The 24,246-nt window shown below is 53.8% G+C and overlaps 1 long non-coding RNA gene across 1 annotated transcript; it reads right to left on the reverse strand.

Annotated features, from left to right (window-relative positions):
- Window positions 1-21,631: 21,631 nt before the first annotated feature.
- On the reverse strand, window positions 21,632-23,652 carry LOC141730719 (uncharacterized). The gene is made up of 3 exons (XR_012582349.1): window positions 23,490-23,652; window positions 22,320-22,385; window positions 21,632-21,869 (listed from the first exon to the last, which is right to left on the reverse strand). It is a non-coding gene; the product is annotated as an uncharacterized LOC141730719 (long non-coding RNA).
- Between the last annotated feature and the right edge of the window lie 594 nt (window positions 23,653-24,246).

A 24,246-nucleotide genomic window follows, 5' to 3' on the forward strand; every position in this document is an offset into this window, starting at 1 on the left:
GGTGCCACCTTTCATCTGGGAACCATCCTGCGTATCGTGGATTTTAGGGAGCCAGCCGGCCACTCCCATCCAAAGGCCCCCAAACACAAACCACGGCCATTTTCCCTGGCAAACAAAACTCACCCGCCCCGCTTCTGGCTGGCAGATTGCAGGAGCCACTTGGCTCTATCAAACCAGCCCGACTCGGCACTGGTGCCACCTTTTATCTGGGAACCATCCTGCGTATCATGGATTTTCAGGAGCCAGACGGCCACTCCCAGCCACAGGCCCCCAAACACAAACTACGACCCTTTTCCCTGGAAGTAAAACTGACCTGCCCCTCTTCTGGCTGGCAGATTGCAGGAGCCACTTGGCTCTATCAAACCAGCCCGACTCGGCACTGGTGCCACCTTTCATCTGGGAACCATCCTGCGTATCATGGATTTTCAGGAGCCAGCCGGCCACTCCTAGCCACAGGCCCCCAAACACGAACTACGACCCTATTCCCTGGAAGTAAAACTGACCTGCCCATCTTCTGGCTGGCAGATTGCAGGAGCCACTTGGCTCTATCAAACCAGCCCGACTCGGCACTGGTGCCACCTTTCATCTGGGAACCATCCTGCGAATCGTCGATTTCCAGGAGCCAGCCGGCCACTCCCAGCCACAGGCCCCCAAACACAAACTACGACCCTTTTCCCTGGAAGTAATACTGACCTGCCCATCTTCTGGCTGGCAGATTTCAGGAGCCACTTGGCTCTATCAAACCAGCCCGACTCGGCACTGGTGCCACCTTTCATCTGGGAACCATCCTGCGTGTCGTCGATTTTCAGGAGCCAGCTGGCCACTCCCAGGCACAGTCCCCCAAACACAAACCACGGCCCTTTTCCCTGGAAGTTAAACTGACCTGCCCATCTTCTGGCTGGCAGATTGAAGGAGCCACTTGGTACTATCTAACCAGCACGACTCGGCACTGGTGCCACCTTTCATCTGGGAACCATCCTGCGTATCGTGGATTTTAGGGAGCCGGCCGGCCACTCCCATCCAAAGGCCCCCAAACACAAACCACGGCCATTTTCCCTGGCAAACAAAACTCACCCGCCCCGCTTCTGGCTGGCAGATTGCAGGAGCCACTTGGCTCTATCAAACCAGCCCGACTCGGCACTGGTGCCACCTTTTATCTGGGAACCATCCTGCGTATCATGGATTTTCAGGAGCCAGACGGCCACTCCCAGCCACAGGCCCCCAAACACAAACTACGACCCTTTTCCCTGGAAGTAAAACTGACCTGCCCATCTTCTGGCTGGCAGATTGCAGGAGCCACTTGGCTCTATCAAACCAGCCCGACTCGGCACTGGTGCCACCTTTCATCTGGGAACCATCCTGCGTATCATGGATTTTCAGGAGCCAGACGGCCACTCCCAGCCACAGGCCCCCAAACACAAACTACGACCCTTTTCCCTGGAAGTAAAACTGACCTGCCCATCTTCTGGCTGGCAGATTGCAGGAGCCACTTGGCTCTATCAAACCAGCCCGACTCGGCACTGGTGCCACCTTTCATCTGGGAACCATCCTGCGTATCATGGATTTTCAGGAGCCAGCCGGCCACTCCCAGCCACAGGCCCCCAAACACAAACCATGGCCCTTTTCCCTGGAAGTAAAACTGACCTGCCCATCTTCTGGCTGGCAGATTTCAGGAGCCACTTGGCTCTATCAAACCAGCCCGACTCGGCACTGGTGCCACCTTTCATCTGGGAACCATCCTGCGTATCGTCGATTTTCAGGAGCCAGCTGGCCACTCCCAGGCACAGTCCCCCAAACACAAACTACGGCCCTTTTCCCTGGAAGTTAAACTGACCTGCCCATCTTCTGGCGGGCAGATTGAAGGAGCCACTTGGTACTATCTAACCAGCACGACTCGGCAGTGGTGCCACCTTTCATCTGGGAACCATCCTGCGTATCGTGGATTTTAGGGAGCCAGCCGGCCACTCCCATCCAAAGGCCCCCAAACACAAACCACGGCCATTTTCCCTGGCAAACAAAACTCACCCACCCCGCTTCTGGCTGGCAGATTGCAGGAGCCACTTGGCTCTATCAAACCAGCCTGACTCGGCACTGGTGCCACCTTTTATCTGGGAACCATCCTGCGTATCATGGATTTTCAGGAGCCAGACGGCCACTCCCAGCCACAGGCCCCCAAACACAAACTACGACCCTTTTCCCTGGAAGTAAAACTGACCTGCCCATCTTCTGGCTGGCAGATTGCAGGAGCCACTTGGCTCTATCAAACCAGCCCGGCTCGGCACTGGTGCCACCTTTCATCTGGGAACCATCCTGCGTATCATGGATTTTCAGGAGCCAGCCGGCCACTCCTAGCCACAGGCCCCCAAACACAAACCACGGCCATTTTCCCTGGCAAACAAAACTCACCCGCCCCGCTTCTGGCTGGCAGATTGCAGGAGCCACTTAGCTCTATCAAACCAGCCCGACTCGGCACTGGTGCCACCTTTCATCTGGGAACCATCCTGCGAATCGTCGATTTCCAGGAGCCAGCCGGCCACTCCCAGCCACAGGTCCCCAAACACAAACTACGACCCTTTTCCCTGGAAGTAAAACTGACCTGCCCATCTTCTGGCTGGCAGATTTCAGGAGCCACTTGGCTCTATCAAACCAGCCCGACTCGGCACTGGTGCCACCTTTCATCTGGGAACCATCCTGCGTATCGTCGATTTTCAGGAGCCAGCTGGCCACTCCCAGGCACAGTCCCCCAAACACAAACCACGGCCCTTTTCCCTGGAAGTTAAACTGACCTGCCCATCTTCTGGCTGGCAGATTGAAGGAGCCACTTGGTACTATCAAACCAGCCCGACTCGGCACTGGTGCCACCTTTCATCTGGGAACCATCCTGCGTATCGTGGATTTTAGGGAGCCAGCCGGCCACTCCCATCCAAAGGCCCCCAAACACAAACCACGGCCATTTTCCCTGGCAAACAAAACTCACCCGCCCCGCTTCTGGCTGGCAGATTGCAGGAGCCACTTGGCTCTATCAAACCAGCCCGACTCGGCACTGGTGCCACCTTTTATCTGGGAACCATCCTGCGTATCATGGATTTTCAGGAGCCAGACGGCCACTCCCAGCCACAGGCCCCCAAACACAAACTACGACCCTTTTCCCTGGAAGTAAAAATGACCTGCCCATCTTCTGGCTGGCAGATTGCAGGAGCCACTTGGCTCTATCAAACCAGCCCGACTCGGCACTGGTGCCACCTTTCATCTGGGAACCATCCTGCGTATCATGGATTTTCAGGAGCCAGCCGGCCACTCCTAGCCACAGGCCCCCAAACAGGAACTACGACCCTATTCCCTGGAAGTAAAACTGACCTGCCCATCTTCTGGCTGGCAGATTTCAGGAGCCACTTGGCTCTATCAAACCAGCCCGACTCGACACTGGTGCCACCTTTCATCTGGGAACCATCCTGCGTATCGTCGATTTTCAGGAGTCAGATGGCCACTCCCAGGCACAATCCTCCAAACACAAACCACGGCCCTTTTCCCTGGAAGTTAAACTGACCTGCCCATCTTCTGGCTGGCAGATTGAAGGAGCCACTTGGTACTATCTAACCAGCACGACTCGGCACTGGTGCCACCTTTCATCTGGGAACCATCCTGCGTATAATGGATTTTCGGGAGCCAGCCGGCCACTCCCATCCAAAGGCCCCCAAACACAAACCACGGCCATTTTCCCTGGCATGCAAAACCCACCCGCCCCGCTTCTGGCTGGCAGATTGCAGGAGCCACTTGGCTCTATCAAACCAGCCCGACTCGGCACTGGTGCCACCTTTCATCTGGGAACCATCCTGCATATCGTCGATTTACAGGAGCCAGCCGGCCACTCCCAGCCACAGGCCCCCAAACACAAACTACGGCCCTTTTCCCTGGATAAAAAACTCAGCCGCCCGGCTTCTGGATGGTAGATTGCAGGAGCCACTTTGTACTGTCATTCCTGTGCGACTTGGCAGTGGTGCCACCCTGGGTCTGAGAATCATCCTGCGTATCGTGGATTTACAGGATCCAGCCGGCCACTCCCAGCCACAGGCCCCCAAACACAAACTACGACCCTTCTGCCTGGAAGTAAAACTGACCCGCCCCGCTTCTGGCTGGCAGATTGCAGGAGCCACTTGGCTCTATCAAACCAGCCCGACTCTGCACTGGTGCCACCTTTCATCTGGGAACCATCCTGCATATCGTCGATTTACAGGAGCCAGCCGGCCACTCCCAGCCACAGGCCCCCAAGCACAAACTACGGCCCTTTTCCCTGGATAAAAAACTCAGCCGCCCCGCTTCTGGATGGTAGATTGCAGGAGCCACTTTGTACTGTCATTCCTGTGCGACTTGGCAGTGGTGCCACCCTGGGTCTGTGAATCATCCTGCGTATCGTGGATTTACAGGATCCAGCCGGCCACTCCCAGCCACAGGCCCCCAAACACAAACTACGACCCTTCTCCCTGGAAGTAAAACTGACCCGCCCCGCTTCTGGCTGGCAGATTGCAGGAGCCACTTGGCTCTATCAAACCGGCCCAACATGTCTCTGGTGCCACCTTTCATCTGGGAACCATCCTGTGTATCGTGGATTTTTAGAAGCCAGCCGGCCACTGCCAGCCACAGGCCCTCAAACACAACCTAGGACCCTTTTCCCTGGCAAACAAAACTCACCTGCCCCGCTTCTGGCTGGCAGATTGCAGGAGCCACTTGGCTCTATCAAACCAGCCCGACTCGGCACTGGTGCCACCTTTTATCTGGGAACCATCCTGCGTATCGTGGATTTTCAGGAGCCAGCCGGCCACTCCCAGCCATAGGCCCCGAAACACAAACTATGGCCCTTTTCCTTGGAAGTAAACCTGACCTGCCCATCTTCTGGCTGGCAGATTGCAGGAGCCACTGTTTACTATCATACCAGTCCGACTTGGCAGTCGTGCCACCTTTCATCTGGGAATAATCCTGCGTATCGTGGATTTTCAGGAGCCAGCCGGCCACTCCCAGCCACAGACCCCCAAACACAAACCACGGCCCTTCTCCCTGGAAGTAAAACTGACCTGCCCCGCTTCTGGCTGGCAGATTGCAGGAGCCACTTGGCTCTATGAAACCAGCCCGACTCGGCACTGGTGCCACCTTTCATCTGGGAACCATGCGGCGCGGCATGGATTTTAAGGAGCCAGCCGGCCATTCCCAGCCAGAGGCCCCCAAAAACAAACCACGGCCCTTTTCCCTGGCAAACAAAACTCACCCACCCTGCTTCTGGTTGGCAGAATGCAGGAGACACTTGCCTCTATCAAACCAGTCCGACTCTGCACTGGTGCCACCTTTCATCTGGGAACCATCCTGTGCATCGTGGATTGCTGTGGTGTGTTCTTAAGTTCGTTAGTTTGCTCCCCCCATTTTCTGTATTACTTCGTGCTGCTACCCTGCCAGTTAGGTTGCTATGGAAATGAAACTGCTCCTCCCTTGGTTTCTCTTATAAAGTGAAAGTTGTTTCCTCCTTGGGGTCAGTCAATCACTCCTTTTCTCCTCCCAGGTTTCGAGAATTTTCTTTTCTCTGGGAGTTATGGTTGGCTGTAGCCCCGGAGCCCCTCCTATAATTTATAACAGTTGGTTACTTTAGTATATCAGTTATGTTTCGTACCTCCAAATATGTATTTCTTTTGGATAGCCGGGTTTCCCTGCCTTCTTCCCCCCTTTTCCCTTAAAACCCTCTCCTGCCCCCTGTTCGGGGCCATTTGCTGGGTGTTTCCCCTCCTTGTTGGTTCTTCTGTAATAAACCGACAGTTTACCCCCAGCAAGTGGTCGCCTCCTAATTCGTCTCTCACCGCGCTGCTCCGAGCTATCACCCAGCTCAGCCCAAGGTCAAGACGCCGAGGGGGGCTGTTTTCTGATGCACAGGGGCCCTGGCCTTCGCCCCTCACCAGATAGCCGGATTCCAGGGCCGTTCACGCCCCCGCGCAGAGTGGCGGACCAACGTTGGGGTCTGAAATAGTGGCTAACCACGAAAACAGACCCCTCGGAAGTGGAATTTTTAGTTTCCAGTGGGCGCTACACTACCTCGGGGGGCCAGGCTCCATTGTAGGAGCGGCACTCCCTGTAGGATCGGAATCGGGAACTCTCGCACCCAGAGAGGATTGTTCCGGAGACGAAAATACCCCTCCTGATCCATCGTTTGCTGCTGCCACCGGATTGGGTAAGGTCGGGCCCTGCTTTGGGACCTTTCCGACTTTCCCCCTTGCCCTTTTAAAATTTCCCTGGGGGTGCATGCCCTGCCTTGGGGACCCACCCTCCCACCCTCTTTCCTTGAATTTTTTTTTCCTTTTACTGAAGCCCCAGACTTGGGGACAGTAAAGGGGGGAGGGGCAGGGCTGGTGGAAAGTGGCTTTCTGTTGTTTTCAGGCGGGGGGTTGTACCATCAGAGGAATTTTCCCCCCTTTATAGTATTGGCAGTTCCTTTACTATAAAGGCAACTCTGGGTGCTAGTTTGGGAAAATCCCAGAAGGAGGTTTATTATATTGTTAAGGGTTTACTGCTTGGAGGTGGCCAGAAGGCCCCCAAGCAAGAATTAAAATTCTTAACTAAGTGGATCTTTTCTAAGTTCCCTGAAATTTCCCCAGAACTTGCAAAACAGCCACACCTTTGGACTGCCGTTTTGGCAAAATTGGAACAAGCAGTTGATTCTGGGGAGACAAAATTAGCAACTGTGGCATTTTGGGCGAACAGAGTGCTCACAACACTCTCCTCGTCCGGGGAACTGAAGAAAAGCCCTACTCGTCCCCGTTCCCCCCATCCGGCTTCCCTTACCCCCCAACCCTCTCCCTATCCCCATAGGCAGGAGCCCTCTAGAGGGATTTTGAAGGCCGATAAAAAGCAGGGCTCCCATCCTGCCCCTGCTCCCTCTCGACTGGCTCAGCCTACCAGTTCGAGGAGCCCTGGCCAAGCTCCTCCTCCATCCTCACCCTCTACCCCAGTTCCCAAGTTCCCGGTTGTTACCCCTAAGTCTGTTCGGTTTAGTACTGTCCAAGATGGCGACAGAGCTTCTTCTTCTTCCACTACCCCTTTTCTCTCAAGCGGCAACCCCTTCCTTTACCCTGAACACACTCCTTGCCCAATTCCCCCTCCCTCATATCCTCCCCCCGTCTCACTCGCTCCTCCGTATTCTGAGAAACCTTCAGCTCCCCCTCAAACTACTCCCCCGGTTCAGCCTCCCGTTCCCTCCTCCCCCGCTTCACTTTCGCTTTCCCCTTCGCCTCCGAACGCTGCCCAGGGGGAGGAGAGGGGTGGGTGGCCTTGCACACTCCCTCACCTTATGTCATCGCCAAACCCCGCCTCAACCTCCTCCAGTTTCGGTTCCAACACCCTCCCCCCGGGTTCCCACGAGTTGTCTTCGGAGGGGGGGGGGGGTAGTGCCTTCGGAGGAGGGGGGGGCAGTGCCTGGCCACAAGCCACAGCAAATGCCTTTGCTAGAAGCGGCCCCGTTTAGCTACCACCTAGGCGGGGAGGGAACCCTCCAGGCTCGGTGGGTGCCCTTAGCAGAGGCACGGATTAAAGAACTGTGCAAGGCACAGAAAGACTACTCCCGAAGATCAGAATACTTCCGGGGTTTGCTACATAATACCCTTTCCCAGGGAGATTTAGTTCCGGCAGATCTGAGGGCACTCTTCTCCAGCCTTATAAGGCCTATGGAATTCAGAGTCTGGGTGAGGGAATGGGGGAGGGAAATATCGGAGGCCCTCCCGAGTCTTTGGGGTAATCCAGCAGTGTCCCATGATGCAGATGGTTTGATAATTACCCTAGATCACCTTTTGGGTGAAGGGCAGTGGGCAGAAGGGGCAAAACAAGCCAGAGCCTTATTCCCCTCCCAGCTGATGGAGACGGCCCGAGCAGCTGAACGAGCTTTCTTCAGGCTGGAAGTAGTTACTTCCCAATGGGAGGATGATGAGGTTTTGCAAGGAGAGCATGAACCATACATGGAATTTATGGAGCGCCTCTACAGATATGTGGAAGCACAGGCGCTCGGGGATGATGATAGGGAAATGATGCTCCAGAGAATGGCATATAGCAATGCAAACGCTGAGTGCCGCAAAGCTATAAAGACTCTCCCTCGTAGTCCTAGGCCCACAGTAGAGGCCATGATAGATGTCGTGGTGCGTCAGGTCTCCCTGTCATCACGGCCTAAGAGGGCTACCGTGGTTTTTACTGAATGCCCCGTGCAGGACTGCACAGAGGGAGAAGCTGCCCCCGTTGCCAGCCCTCCAACACCTGGGGCGGGCAAGAGAACATCGGCAACCCACCCCTGTCATCTCTGTGGTAAAGTGGGACATTGGATACCACAGTGCCCTATGCGGCAAGACTACATGGAATGGAGGCGGAAGCGGGAAAAGGAGGAGAATGAAAAGAAAAAAAACTAGGATTGGAGCGCAGTCCCTCCCTGCGCGTGGATAGAAATGTGGCGGGCTGTTTATCACCATCCGGGGAGAGAAGAAACGAGGGAGAACCGCCGCACACCTTGCCAGATTTGACGCACCTATCGGATTCGAAACACTTTACCTGTGATATTCTGCCCAAACCTGTACTTAACACCATGTCCTCTGTTTCCCCTTACAGGCTGCAGCTAACTAGGAGCATTTACCTCCCTAGCAGTAATTTGCAGCTGGTGTCTGTCGACTTGCAACACCCGGGTCGCTGGAGGAAACTGGGACGATGCAGGTGGACTGTCGTCGGAGACACAAAGCACACACCGCAAGACATCCACATAGTCCCTGGTCTGGTAAATACCGACCGGGACCACTTCGCGGTAGGGCTGTATTGTGTCCCACCCTCGCTTTTCCTCCCTAAGGGACAGGTCATTGCTCAGGCCATTCCTGTGCCAGATAAAGACCATTGCTCGAGCCCGACGGAGAAGGACTCGCCTCCGACCGTGGCCTGGACACAGTTGGTAGGGAGGGAGAAGCCCCGCCTGACATGTCAACTTTCATTGGGCGGGGACAAGAAATTAGTGAGGGGTCTTTTGGACACGGGTGCAGATGTGACGATCATTCCCTCCCGGGAATGGCCGTCGCATTGGGGCCTGCAAAGCGCAGCGGGCACGATTTCTGGTGTTGGGGGCCTCCAATTGGCAAACCAATCAAAGAGCATTGTGCAAATTAAGGGGCCCGACAGGCAATTGGCCTCTATACGCCCGTTCGTTTTAGATTATACAGAGCCCCTCTGGGGAAGGGACCTTTTAGCCCAGTGGGGGGCCAAAATCGATCTCCCGACAGCTCCCCAGGTTTTTCGGGTGGTGGCCACTGAGGAGTGCCAGACCTGGAAATTGAATTGGCTCTCAGATAAACCAGTACAGGTCAAGCAGTGGTCACTTAACAAGCAAAAACTAAAGGCACTCAATGAGCTCGTTCAGGAGCAGTTTTTGAAAGGCCACCTGGAAGAGACCATGTCACCCTGGAACTCCCCAGTGTTTGTCATCAAAAAGCCTAATAAGGATAAGTGGCGGCTCCTGACCGACCTTCGCCAAATTAATAGATTAATAATTGACATGGGTTCCCTTCAGCCAGGGATGCCCTCCCCAGCAATGCTCCCCCGAGATTGGGAATTAGCTGTGATTGATATAAAAGATTGCTTTTTCCAAATTCCCCTTCACCCAGAGGACGCCCCACGATTTGCATTCACAGTTCCGTCCATCAACTGTGAGTCCTCAGCCAAGCGCTATCATTGGCGGGTGCTTCCGCAGGGCCTCAAGGTCAGCCCTGTGATCTGCCAGTGGTATGTCGCTTCGCTGCTGTCACCCATTCGTACAGCCCTCGGAGATGCCGTCATTGTCCATCATTATATGGACGACATCCTTGTGTGTGCGCCCGACCACAGTCTGCTTGCCCATGCGCTTGACCTGACAACCAATGCGTTGGCTGCTGCAGGGTTCGAGCTCCAGCAGGACAAAATTCAGCGGGTGCCACCTTGGAAATACCTGGGCCTCGAAATTACAAAGCGGACAATTGTGCCGCAAAAATTGACAATTCGGACAAAGGTCCAGACCCTAGCAGATGCCCACCAACTGTGTGGATCTTTAAATTGGGTGAGACCCTGGTTGGGCATTTCAACTGAAGATTTAGCCCCTCTTTTCGATTTGTTGAAAGGGGGAGAGGAGCTTAGTTCTCCTAGGACTCTTACCCCAGAGGCACAGGTAGCTCTGGAGAAAATACAAAAGGATATTTTGGCCAGGCAGGCCCACCGATACCATCCGGGCCTGCCTTTCAAATTTATTATACTGGGAAAATTGCCACACCTTCATGGCATAATACATCAATGGGATGTTAGTCTGAAGGACCAAGGATTAGGAGACAAGCTCTTACTTATAGAGTGGGTCTTTCTGAGCCACCATAGGTCCAAAAGAATGACACGGCCACAGGAGTTGATAGCAGAACTGATTCTCAAAGCAAGATCGAGGATCAGAGAGCTTGCAGGCTGTGATTTCTCATGCATACAGATCCCAATTAAATTGGAATCGGGCCAATTTAAACTAAAAATCTTTGAAGAACTGCTGCAAACTAATGAATACCTTCAGTTTGCACTCGACAGCTACACTGAGCGCATCACAGTAAATCGGCCGTCCCACAAATTATTCAATTCGGGATTTAAATTCTCGTTGAAAAAGGTTCAGAGCAAGAAGCCACTGGATGCTGTGACAGTTTTTACTGACGCGTCTGGAGCATCCCACAGGTCAGTGATGACTTGGAAGGATCCTCAGACTCAGCAGTGGGAGTCCGATGTTGCTGTTGTAGAGGGCTCTCCACAAGTTGCTGAGTTGGATGCAGTCGTCAGGGCATTTCAGAAATTCCCGGGACCTTTCAATTTGGTCACAGATTCTGAGTATGTCGCAGGTGTAGTGTCTCGAGCTGAGTCAGCTGTTCTTCAAGAGATCACTAATAAGAGATTATTTGAATTGCTGAATAGGCTCGTCGAGTTAGTCTCTAACCGCGAGCATCCATTCTATGTCATGCATGTGAGATCACACACAGATCTACCTGGGTTCATTGCGGAGGGAAACCGTCGCGCCGATTCTTTAGCGGCGGCTGCTGTTTCGCAGGCCCCCCTCCCAGATGTGTTCAGTCAGGCTAAAATCAGCCACCAACTGTTCCATCAAAATGCCCCTGGCCTGGTTCGTCAGTTCAATCTGACGCAGGAGCAGGCCAAGGCAATAGTGGCCACATGTCCCCAATGCCAGCAAGATCAAATGCCTACCATAGCCTCAGGGGCTAATCCCCGAGGTTTGGCAAGCTGCGAGTTGTGGCAGATGGATGTAACGCACATTCCATTTTTTGGCCGATTGTGTTACGTCCACGTCTCAGTGGATACTTTCTCCGGGGCGATCTATGCTTCTGCCCACACAGGTGAAAGGGCAGCGGATGTTCAGAGGCATCTGCTCCAGGCATTCGCTGTCTTGGGCATCCCTAAGACCTTAAAAACAGACAACGGCCCTGTGTATGTTTCCAAGGAGCTGCAAAGCTTTCTGCAGCAATGGGGAATAGTGCATAAAACCGGCATCCCCTATTCCCCGACAGGCCAAGCCATGGTGGAAAGAGCTCACCAGAGCCTTAAGAAGGTCCTATCCCGGCAACTACCGACGATGAAGGCAGAGACCCCCCAAGTCCGGCTATCAAGGGCATTGTATACACTCAACTTCCTGAATTGCTCTTTTGACAGCCAAAACCCTCCGATAGTCCGACATTTCGGCAGTCACCAGCAGCTGCAGCCTAAAACCAGGCCACCGGTTCTTGTAAAAGATCCGGAGACCTGGCAGACGGAGGGCCCCTTTGACCTGGTAACTTGGGGGAGGGGATATGCCTGCGTGTCCACTCCCTCGGGTCCCAAGTGGGTACCATCTAAGTGGGTCAGGCCCTTCGTCCCGAAGCAGGGGATCAAGAAGGAGGCAGTGCCACAGGTCCGGCAAGCATGTTGGCGTCGGCGGAAGAAACTATCCCATCAATCCTCCTCATTCTCTCCAGATCTCACTCCAGTTACTGAAGAACCCTCTCCCCCAGCTTCTCCTCCACCCCTTGATCTTTTATACCACCTTTCCTCCTTTTTCCCCCCGGCTCCAACCATTACCCCTCGTGAGTTTTACTTAAATTGGTTGTTTGGGGAGGAACCATATCTGTGATTCCTGCATACTTTTACGGCTCTCCTTTCATTTCAGTTTTATCTCCCCGAATGGTCTTCGAATTGACTACGCTGGCTCTCAATCCTTGTTTGTTGTTGAGAATCAGTTTGTAAAGTGGTTTTGAGCTTGATTGTATTTTGCATTTTGATCATACTGATCCGTAGTTTGATCAAAGGACTAATAGCTAAAGCCACCTCAACGACTGTCAATCATGCCGCACTTCCTCTGGAGGAACATTTCGAGCTAAAGGACCTCTCCTCAGAAGCCGGAGGAGATTCAGATGAAGAGGGATCCACGGAGCTGCCTCAAGAACATAAGTGGGCTAGCGAACTCCAGCTCGAAGAAAGCGAAGATTGGCAGGACAAGCCGCAGACACCTTCCTTTTGAGTTGCATAGACTGTCTAAAATTTTACTTTTATTTGATAAGAAACGGGGAGATGCTGTGGTGTGTTCTTAAGTTCGTTAGTTTGCTCCCCCCATTTTCTGTATTACTTCGTGCTGCTACCCTGCCAGTTAGGTTGCTATGGAAATGAAACTGCTCCTCCCTTGGTTTCTCTTATAAAGTGAAAGTTGTTTCCTCCTTGGGGTCAGTCAATCACTCCTTTTCTCCTCCCAGGTTTCGAGAATTTTCTTTTCTCTGGGAGTTATGGTTGGCTGTAGCCCCGGAGCCCCTCCTATAATTTATAACAGTTGGTTACTTTAGTATATCAGTTATGTTTCGTACCTCCAAATATGTATTTCTATTGGATAGCCGGGTTTCCCTGCCTTCTTCCCCCCTTTTCCCTTAAAACCCTCTCCTGCCCCCTGTTCGGGGCCATTTGCTGGGTGTTTCCCCTCCTTGTTGGTTCTTCTGTAATAAACCGACAGTTTACCCCCAGCAAGTGGTCGCCTCCTAATTCGTCTCTCACCGCGCTGCTCTGAGCTATCACCCAGCTCAGCCCAAGGCCAAGACGCCGAGGGGGGCTGTTTTCTGATGCGCAGGGGCCCTGGCCTTCGCCCCTCACCAGATAGCCGGATTCCAGGGCCGTTCACGCCCCCGCGCAGTGGATTTAGAGGAGCCAGCCGGCCACTCCCAGCCACAGGCCCCCAAACACAAACCACGGCCCTTTTCCATGGAAGTAAAACTGACCTGCCCATCTTCTGGCTGGCAGATTGCAGGAGCCACTTGGTACTATCATACCAGTCCAACTTGGCAGTGGTGCCACCTTGGGTCAGGGAATCAACCTGCGTATCGTGGATTTTCAGGAGCCAGCCGGCCACTCCCAGCCACAGGCCCCCAAACACAAACTACGGCCCTTTTCCCTGGAAGTAAAACTGACCTGCCCATCTTCTGGCTGGCAGATTGCAGGAGCCACTTGGCTCTATCAAACCAGCCCGACTCGTCACTGGTGCCCCCTTGGGTCTGGGAACCATCCTGCGCGGCGTGGATTTTCAGGAGCCAGCCGGCCACTCCCAGCCACAGGCCCCCAAACACAAACTACGGCCTTGTGCCCGTCTTGTCCGGGGTGTGCCCGCAGTGCCAAGCAGCTGAGAGCGCAGCTCAAGCCTCAGCAGCGCTCAGGGCCAGAGGCACAGCAATTACCTCCTGTGGCTGTGCCTGCCATCGCCTCCCTTTCCGCAGCAGAGGCTGCCAATGAGCCACTGCTTCCTCCAGGAAACTGAGCCTTCATCACAGCCTCTCCATCTGCTTCTGGAGAAAGGATGAGGTACAGCTGGGTCAGGTGGGCTGTTCCCCATTGAGGATGGGGCATCTTCAGGAGGCAATGCTTGTCACAGACATGGTTAAGAAGCAAGAAATCCCTATAAAATTTTTAGTTAGGCCAAGGCCCTCTCTACTCCAATCAGCTGCCCCTTCTGATTTGACTGGTGACAGGGAAATCCCAGGGGATCTGAGGTCTGTGCTGCTGCTTGGGCTGTGTGGCAGCTGATGCCCAATGCCTTCCTGCAGAGGCTGGGGAGACGCTGCAGCCAGGCCAGGCTGGCAAATAGCCCTGCAGGGCATGGAAGCAGCAGCGGGGCAGCGAGGCTGCCATGGATCCCTTCCTGCTGTGCCGGGCAGGGCATGTCCAGATGTGCAGCCAAAGCCCCCGGCTGCTGAGCCCCAGGACAGGGCTGAGGGAAATGCACCCACCTTGTCCTGCCTGCTGCATTTCCTTTGTCCTTTGCCTCATGTATTCAGATGGCTCATGAGCTTTCTTCTGTCCTGTAGATTTGTACTTTCCTGTTGGAGGACCTTCAAAAAACATGGTCTGATTTCCTATGAATGGATACCACAAAAGCAGAACTCAGCCTGTGGGGTCAGCAGGGACACACTACTCACCTCTGCGATGGGAGCCTGTCTTCGGTGAAGGAACCAGCAAAGGAACAGGAAAAGTCCTCCCTGCAGACACATCTGTAACACAACAGCCACAGAAGCTTCTGTAACCAGGTTCCTGCCAGGTTGTCAACAATTATTCCTTGGTGGGAGAGTGAGAACATACCTGCAGGAGGTTCCAAAGGCTTCAAAACTTTATGCCCCCCATCTAATGGAGAAGCCTTTCCAGTCACCTCATCTAAGAGAACATTTTTCAGGGCATGCAGAGATCCCCGTCTGCCCCTGGGAAATGGGCATTGCAAGGGGGTCGGGTAAGGCTGTGGGAGCCAGATGTCAATGGACATTGGCCAAAGCTGCACAGGGGCCTGGGGAGCTCTGGGCAGGGTCCTGGTCACTCTGCACCCTCTTTGTATGCCCTGTGCAACATCCCTGGTGAGGCGGCTGAAGCAGATCAGGACCCTGGGTGCTCTCACTCCCACAGCTGCAACTCTTGCTAAATGCCTGGGGAAAACTTAATCAGGCAGTGCCACAGCTATCCCCCTGTCCGTCCGACTCTCCTGCCCTTTCTCCTGCCTTTCCCACCTTCTTCTATCTCTCCATCCCTCTTTGCCTTGGGACCCCTTCCCCATCCCAAGGGCACATGGCCAAGCCCTCTCAGGATGCACTGGAGCCTTGCTCTCCCCCTCTGCCCTTTCCCCACCATGGGCACCCCATGCAGCCGCTCCCAGGTTTCGGGACGTGTCTCCCACGGAGGAAGCCCAGCAGGACAGCTCAATATCCGAGTGCCCTGAGCCTGCTCGGGACAATTCCTCTGGGCTGTGCCCGTCTTGTCCGGGCTGTGGCCCCAGTGCCAAGCAGCAGAGAGGGCAGCTCAAGCCTCAGCAGGGCTCAGGCCCAGAGGCACAGCAATTACCTCCTGTGGCTGTGGCTGGCATCGCCTCCCTTCCTGGAGCAGAGGCTTCCAATGAGCCACTGCTTCCTCCGAGAAATGCACAGCCTTCCTTCCGCACAGCCTCTCCATCTGCTTCTGGAGAAAAGATGAGGTACAGCAAGGTCAGGTGGGGCTGTTCCCCATTGAGGATGGGGAATCTTCAGGAGCAAATGCTTGTCACAGACTTAAGAATTAGGAAATCCCTATAAAATTTTTGGTTAGGCCAGGGCCCTCTCTACTCCAAACAGATGCCCCATCTGATTTGCCAGGAGATGGGAAATTGCAGGGGATCTGAGGTGCGTTGTGCAGTTTGGGCTGCCTGTCAGCTGATGCCACATTCAATCCTGCAGTGGCTGGGGAGAAGCTGCAGCCAGGCCAGGCTGGCAAACTGCCCTGCAGGGCATGGAAGCAGCAGCGGGGCAGCGAGGCTGCCATGGATCCCTTCCTGCTGTGCCGGGAACGGCGTGTCCAGATGTGCAGCCAAAGCCCCCGGCTGCTGAGCCCCAGGACAAGGCTGAGGGAAATGCACCCACCTTGTCCTGCCTGCTGCATTTCCTTTGTCCTTTGCCTCATGTGTTCAGATGACTCATGGGCTTTCTTCTGTCCTGCAGCTTTGTCCTTTCCTTTTAGAGGACCTTAGAAAAACATGTTTCCTTTTCCCATTAATGGATCCCACAGAAGCAGGGCTCAGCCTGTGGGGTCAGCAGGGACACACTACTCACCCCTGCGATGGGAGGCAGGCTTCTGTGTAGGAATGAGGGAAGGATGAGGAAAAGTCCTCCCTGCAGGCACGTCTGTAAGACAACAACCACAGAAGCTTCTGCCGCCTCTACTCAGCTCCATGGACACCACAGTGCGGCAGGAGCTGTGTGGGGATCGCACAGGGCGAGGGCACACACGTGCATGGCTCTGTCCTGGCACCTGCAGCGATGCCCCCCTGGCCGAGCTTTGGGCTCTGAGCTGGCAGCTCTCCCAGGGGAAAGGCCTTGACCTACCCTCACCATGTCCCAGAGGCTCAGTTGTGGACATGGGTTGGGAAGCCAGATCACCTTCACCAAGAGGTTCAGCTGCAAAGAAAGGCAGGACAGAACATTACCCATGGCACTGTAGGAGATCCTCAGGGTGTGGAAGGCTCAGCCCTGGGGCACAACCGTGGGCCCGCCCCCTTCCCTCTCTGCTCTTCTCTGTGACTGCACAGACTGCACAGAAGGACACATTGACATTGCACATGGGAGGAGGATGGACAGCTAAATGCTCCTTCCTACCACTGACAGTGATCCTGTGGGATCGCTCTGGGCTCCAGAAAGGAGCAGGGCAATGTTTTCAGAACCCTTCTGCCCTGACTTAACCTCTAACGAAAATGGCAGATGAACGAGCTCTTGCCACTTGGATAGTGATTAATATGTCACTTGAAAGGGAAATTCAGAACTTGCCTCCAGCATTCTTCAAGACATTCGAAATATCATTCAACAATTCCAAATCATCAAAGTTGCGATCCAAATCTAGAAGGGAGCAAAGACCAGACCCATTTCCATGATGCGCTGGCATCCCCTTCTGCCTCCGAGAAATGGGCACTGCAAGGGGGTCAGGAAAGTCCGTGGGGGCCAGATGTGAATGCACAAGGCCAAAGCTGCACAGGGGCCTGGGCAGCTCTGGGCTGGCTCCTGGTCACTCTCCACTGTCTTTGCAGGTCCTGTGACACATCCCTGGAGAGGCAACAGGGGCAGCACAGGGCCCCCGGAGCTCTCTCCCTCCCCCAGAGGAAACCCTTCCTAAAAGCCTGGGGAAAACCATCCCCAGCACTTCCCGGGGAGCAGGAAGCGCTGTCCCGGGAAAGGGGAGCCAGGCTGTCGGCTCACCTGCTCGCCACGCTTGCAGCGGAGCCGCCTGGGCAGCCCTGGCAGGCAGGGCCATGGCCAGGAGGAGCAGGAGGAAGAGGCACAGAGCAAGGGCCATGGTGCCTTGCCCTCTGCCACTCCCGCAGCTCTTGCTGCCACCGCTGTCCTGACACTGCTGTCCCAATGTCAGCACCACTGCTGCCACCGCCGCTGCTGCTGCCGCAACAGTTGTGCTCAAGCACTGACTGCTCGCTCCTTGTGCTGCTGTGCAACCATGGGGCTCTGGCACCTCTGTGACCTCAGAACCTGCTGTGACCTCAGCGTGCTGTGACCTCTGAGCCTGCTGTGACCTCATGGCCTCAGCTGTACCCCCAAAGTGGACCCTCAAGTGTAGCAATGGACTGCCTTGGTTGTAAATATTTTGCTTCATCAAAGGGCCACTGCTCAGCAAAACCTTTGTTCTGCCTGCTGACATTTCTGGTCAGGCTGTGTCCCTGGAGATGGACCAGGCCCAGATGATGCCAGCGAAAGAAATGTGCCCTCAGCCCAGGGACGCTCAGCATGGGCTTCCCCAGTCCTCGAGGCCCTGCCGCTGGTCACACCAGCCCCTGCCTGGCTCCTGCCTGCCCACACCGTGGGCATCCACGACTGGGGGCTCCTTGGCATGGAGCTCAGCCTGTGCTGCTGCAGGGTGGGCTTTGCTGCAGCTTCCACCTGGACACTGAAGTTACAGCTCCATCTCTTTATTGTAGCTGAAGAGCTGGGCAAAGCTCTGGAATGGAGACGGGGGGTGGGGGACACAAGCACCTTCAGTGTCATTTGGCACGCAGGTTAGGTGGTTTTGGGAGGAGGGGGACGTGGTGGACTCAGCTGGGTATGGAAGGTGCTGAATTGGTTTTGGGGTCGTGGCAGTTGTTAGGATGGGGTGGAGGCATATTGGTGATCCTTGTGGGGAGTGGAGGAGGCTCAGGGATTCCCACAGGGAGAGGAGGTGGCATTGGGACTTCCACAGGCGGTTTCCTCATAGATGGCAGCTGTTCTGGGGTTGTCCTCTGAGGGCTTCTGATGGGTCTGCCCAGGTCCTCACCACTGCTGGAGGAACTGCTCAAGTTATCTGGGCGTGAGATCCTGCCACTCTCCTTCAGCTGCTATCAAGAGGTGGAACTATGGAGAGAGGAGGTGGCTGAGGCCCCAGCTGCCAGTGGCACACAGGGAGCCTCCTGCATAGCAGGGCCCAGAGCTGGCAAGGCTCCCCAGCACGGCTGGAGCTGCTGGCACAGCTTGGCACAGCTGCACAGCTGCCCCTCAAGGCCCCGGCGAGCAGGGCACAGCTCTGGGCAGGCTCCCTGGCCAGGAGTGGGCCCCAGAGCACCTCTGCCTTTCAAGGGCAATCTCATCCCTGCTCTTTCTCCTCCCCACCGTGCTTTGCCTCTGCCCCTGGGGCTGCTCTTGGCCAGGCAGCCTCAGTGGGAGCCAGCACTGGCTGCAGCCCCAGCGGGCCCCCCAGGATAAGGCCCAGCAATTAAGAGGCCAATGAAAGCTCTGGGCAGCAGCAGAACCCTTAGCAGAGTTCTTTGGACAATCATGGACGGGCCACACCTACACTGCAGCTTCCCTGGGAATGTTCCCTTTCTATAAGAAGCATTTAAAGGAAGCTGTTTGAGGTTGAGAATTACAAAACACGATTTTCCCTTCCAGCAATACCAGATTGCTCATGGCTGGAATTTTCCTTCTCTGGGAGGGAGCTCCTCCTGCCTGGCAGTTGTGTCCAACGGCTGGACTTTCCTGTTGCAATCTTTGCTGCAGTGTTGTTCTTCCCTCTCTGCTGGGGCTCTTCTCCTTTCTCTGCAGCACAGTCCTGTCTCTCTTCTCAGGGGCTCCTCTTGGGCTCTTGACCCACCCCTATTTATCTCAGTTGCCTTCACGAGCTACAGCTGCTGCCCAACTAAGGACCCTGCAGCTGCAGCTCGTTTGGAGCAACTCAGACACACACAGATCTTACAATACAACATATATTCAGGCCCCCACACTTTCCCACTCCCAAGCTGAGCTCACTGCTCTGTGTTCTGGGCACTGGCACAGGAGATCACATCCATGTCAGCCACAGCCCAGCATGCTAAGGAATGAGTGATCTCTGGCTGGAGACAAGTGCCACATTCCCTCCAGTCACCAGCTTCCCAACTGGAAATTTGGCACCTTGTGGGGGGCCATGGCTAACACAGCCCTTTGGCTTCATAGGAAAGGTGAAGCCTTTACTTCACCATTTCCTCTTCATGTGCAATTTAAGGCACTGCTTCCTCTTGTGGTCCTCAAAGGACACAGTCAATAAAACAGGGGGAACAGTCACCCAACCGCTTCAATGCTTGGATGGGATGCCAAAGGAAACCCTGAGGAGCACAGGGTGGGTCTGTGCGGCCTGACCAAGCCAGAGGCCTTCCATGATGGAGTGGCTGCCTCAGTGATGCGGTGCCAGAGTTCTTCAGCTTGGGCTGCTCCCAGCACTGTCACCAGGAGGGGGCTGCCAAACAAAAAGCCTCACAATTTGGGTGCAGCTGTAGGGCACAACTGCTGTATGGCACAGGTGGAATACTTCAAGGGCAGGGACAAGGAACAAGGAGAGGTCTTCTGTATGACTCCCAAAGGTGTTTATGCCCAGGAAGGTGAGGCACAGAAAGACACAAGTCCACGCTCTAGAAGAGGTTTTTAAACAGGTGAGGTTCAATGGGAGGGTACAAAACTTTAACCAAGTGGGGGAAACCTGGGGAGAAGCATAAGGCAGGGAATACAGTGCTTAAACCAATTGGGAATTACAGGGGAGGGGAAGAGGTTAAACAAAGCAATGGGACCTCGTGGTATACATAAATGACAGGGAAGTTTCTGGAGAAAGGGTCAGGTATGAGGAGGGACTGACATTGCTCCTCCTAGGAGAAGGAACAGGGAACATTGAGGAACCAAGGGGCAGGTCTTTGGGAAGATGGAAAACCAGGACAAAACCAACAAGAGAGGTGCAAAGGAACAATCCATTAAGGATAAAATATGCTATAACAATACAAGGGATGGGGGGGGGATGGATTATAGAACTGACCATTGAAACTGACTTGCAATTGAAAACACAATAGAGACACACCGCAACACCCCAGTGTGGTAGTCTGTTATTTTACAGTTTGTTCTTCTGTAGTAAGTTTTAAATATTCCTTGTTATACGTTTGTAATGTTTCATTCCACGTATCCCACTTGGTTTCTCTGGTGGTTCAGTCCTGAGTTCTTTATTCACCAAGTATATGTCAATGCCCCTGTCCATCAAAGACAGCACAGCCTTTTGTTCTGGTGTGTACCCTGTCATTCATCCCTTCCTCGAAGCAAGATTGGATTTCAAGGTTTGCTCCTTCCCCTTGTTGGTTTCTATTGGATAGCCCTTGCACTGCACTCCTTCCCCAATGCCTTCCCCTTGGTAAAAAGTTGTGTCCCTCCCATTCTTCCCTCCCTTCCTTAAAAATCAGTGTTTTGCCCTCAGTTATTGTCAGTTGTCCCTGACTCCTCTGGGGACATAAACCTTCCTTAGAACTCAAACAAGTGATCTCTCTCTATTCCTTCACCTCAGTCCCTCGTACTGGGTTGCTGCTGTGTCACCCATGCCACAGGTGTCGGCTGCAGGGAGCTGCGAGCCCCTGTACGCACCGCCAGCCGGGAAGGTCCCTGTAGGGATCCAGGGGCAGCCTCTCTTGTGACTGTCCGTGGGACTCAGGGAGTGAGCTGGCCAGAGAACATATTGCCTGTGACCGCAGCCGTGAAGTTACACCCCAGTGCACAAGGGAAGAGCTAGAGATGCCACCACTCTGGACTTCTGCCATTCCCTGGACACATCAGCCCTGCCCAGCATCCTTGTCCCTCCTTTGGTGAGCTATGGATCTGATGGAGGCACAGTTTGGAGAATGAGCAATTGCCTGGCTGGTCACATCCAGGGGGTTGTGGTCAATGGCTCAGAGGTCCGACGGACATCAGTGACCAGTGGTGTCCCTCAGGGTGACAGCAGAAGCTCCCTGGACACTGGGGACTCAGTGTCCTGGTGGTGCTGCTGGACAAGAGAGCTGGAGGTGCCTCCAAAGCAGAACTGTTGTGATTGCCCAAGTCTTTCAGACTTGCTCAGGGAATGAGCACCTGATTGAAGTGAAAAGATACTGAGAAACCACACAATCCCTTCGCTGGGAAGAAACATCTCCCCATCCAAACCTCCAAGAGGAACAGACATATATATACATCTATCTATTATCTATCTCTCTATCTATTTATCTATCCATCTATAAATCTAAAAAAATAACTTCAGCTTAAAATAAAATCTCTTTATTTATCCCTATTCTATGAAGTAGTGGTTAGAAAGAAATTTTATTTTATACAGTTACATTTAGTAAAGACATTAAATAAAAGGTGCTTTTATTGTGTGAAATACTGCAACTGCAGCAAATCCCTCCCTGACTGACATTCATGAGTGCCTGCTCTCAGGGAGGGATCAGAAGGTCCTGTCCAGAGGGTGGGAGCAGATGTATGCCCTCTTCTCCAGGATCTGCTTTGCAGCTTTTTTTCATCATCGAATCATCCAGGTTTTCATTGGCATCACTGGAGAAAGAGAGAAAAGTCAAATAAGGGACCATAAAGAGCCCTTGTAAATTTCTTTCAAGAAGTGTTTTTGACTACAAATGCAAGAGGGAGTGCCAGGAAGAAACCGAACATTGTCTTCTGAAAAAGACTGATTATTACAGACTTAGCTTTGGCCAGCCAATGCGCAGTAGGTCAGTACTTCTCAAAGAGTCCAAATCCCTCATTTCTATCACTGACTTGTCAGGAGTATGTACATAAAATATAGATTTTATGTCGCTCAATAAAGAACCCTGGCAGTTTGCTTAACTATGAAGTGAACAGACTCTTCTCAACAGGTTCCAGCTCTGCTGCTTGTTTGAATTAAAAGCAGAGGAAAACTCTTCTGTTGGTCACATCAAACCAACAAAAGTTTCATAAGTCTGTGAAAGACATAAGAGTGTAAAAATGATTCCATTTTATAGTACTTACAGTCTTCTAATTCAGCCATGGGATACTAATGCCATCGTTCATTATACCAAATAACGGTAGTAAGCACTGGAAAAGAAGTTATATTTTAAACTAAGTTTTAAAACAGTGAATGAATTTCATAAAGAAAACCGTGTTTTAACACAGAACTGGAGCACATTTGCTTGTCCCGCAACACCACTGTTGCCATGAAAGTTTACATGAGCTACTAAATAAGCATTGCCCTGTCCTGAACTCTGCTGCCCAAACACTGCTAAGAACTTGCTGTGCCGCTGCCCTCTGCCCCTGGGGCTGCTCTTGGCCAGGCAGCCTCAGTGGGAGCCAGCACTGGCTGCAGCCTCAGCGGGCCCCCCAGGACAAGGCCCAGCACTTAGGAGGCCAATGAAAGCTCTGGGCAGCAGCAGAACCCTCAGCAGAGTTGTTTGGACAACCATGGCCTGGCCACAACTCCACAGCAGCACGACTACGAGTCAGGCTACCAATGCTATGGAGCACAGTTACAAGAAAACTGTGGAGAAAAATCAGCAAATGACCGTCTCATCATGATTGCCAGCTTGTGAATGCCAAGATAGCAGCCTATCAGCACAAGTGGCACAGAGCACACTATCAAGCACTGTGCCTATCATGCATGTCCTCTGCGCATCCTGGTAGCAGACAATTCTTGGGAGGTGCACTGGATCTGGGGTATATATTCCTGCTTCAGTGACAACGCCTGTGGGAGGAATGGGGAGCGTGAGCCTTGCTGTGCTGCACTGCTGAGCTGGCAGCATGGTGGATGCGGGCAGAACGTTCTCCGTTTCCCCCAGAGCTGGGGCCTGCAGGCACCTTGCTGCGCCTTGGCACTGGCTGTGCCACCCAACAACGCCCAGCAGGCCAGGAGGAGAGCCCAGGGGCGGTGCAGCTGCTTGGGCAGTGGCTGCTTGGAGGGACACGGGCCAAAGCCATCCCTGAGCAGCCACTGCCAGCCCTGGCCCTTCCTGCCCCGTGACAGCTCCCCCAGCCCCAGGGCACAGAGTCAGGCCATGTCAGGACACACTGCAGCCTTGCTCTCCCCCTCTGCCCTTTCCCCACCATGGGCACCCCATGCAGTCGCTTGCAGGTTTCAGGACATGTCTCACACGGAGGGACCACAGCAGTACTGCTAAGCCTGGCTGAGCCTGGCACAGCAATCACCTTCTGTGGCACTGTCTGGCATCTCCTCACTTCCTGTGTCAGTGGCTGGCATGGGTACATTGAATCCTCCAGGATGTGCTGCCTCCCGCAAAGACTTTTGGACCATCTCTGGAGAAAGGAAAAGGGACAGCTGGATCAGCTGGAGCCATTCCTGATTGGGGAGGTGACGGCTTCACAAAGTTCCCCTAGTTAAAGGAATAGATAAGGATCATATTGGAATATGTATCCCAATATAACCAGTTAGATGGTGCCCAGGCCAGTTCTGACCTTCGCTGCTGGGCCACAGGCAGCACTGCGGTGTTTTACCCCAGAGATACCTTGGCTGGCGGCAGAGTGCAGCGGGGCACAAGACAGGACTCCGTTTACCTCAGGGGAGAGCTTCTGGCGATGGTGAAGAAAAGAAGGGAGCAGATTCTGCTAGAAGGTAGCCAGATGTTTATTCCATGAGTACAGAGGTCTCTGCACTGGGCTACTGCTGGTAACAGAATGGAGGCCGCATGGTCTCATTCACATTTTAAGCTCAGGACAGGGGAAGGGGAGGGGACAGGTGAGTCACCAACCAGGTGAAGGGGCAGGGTCTCCAGGTACTAGGGTCACCTATCACACGACGCCTTGCTGGTATGTTAGCCTGATTGACAGGGCACACTCAGCGAGGGGCGAGGGGGAAGGGAGAAGGTAAAACAGGATATTGCAACACACCACAACATCTCCCCCTAGTTTTGTTTAAAAAGAAGAGGACTGTGTTTATGGTGCAGAA

This window comes from Zonotrichia albicollis, chromosome 13 (assembly GCF_047830755.1).
Source record: "Zonotrichia albicollis isolate bZonAlb1 chromosome 13, bZonAlb1.hap1, whole genome shotgun sequence".
NCBI lineage: Eukaryota > Metazoa > Chordata > Aves > Passeriformes > Passerellidae > Zonotrichia > Zonotrichia albicollis.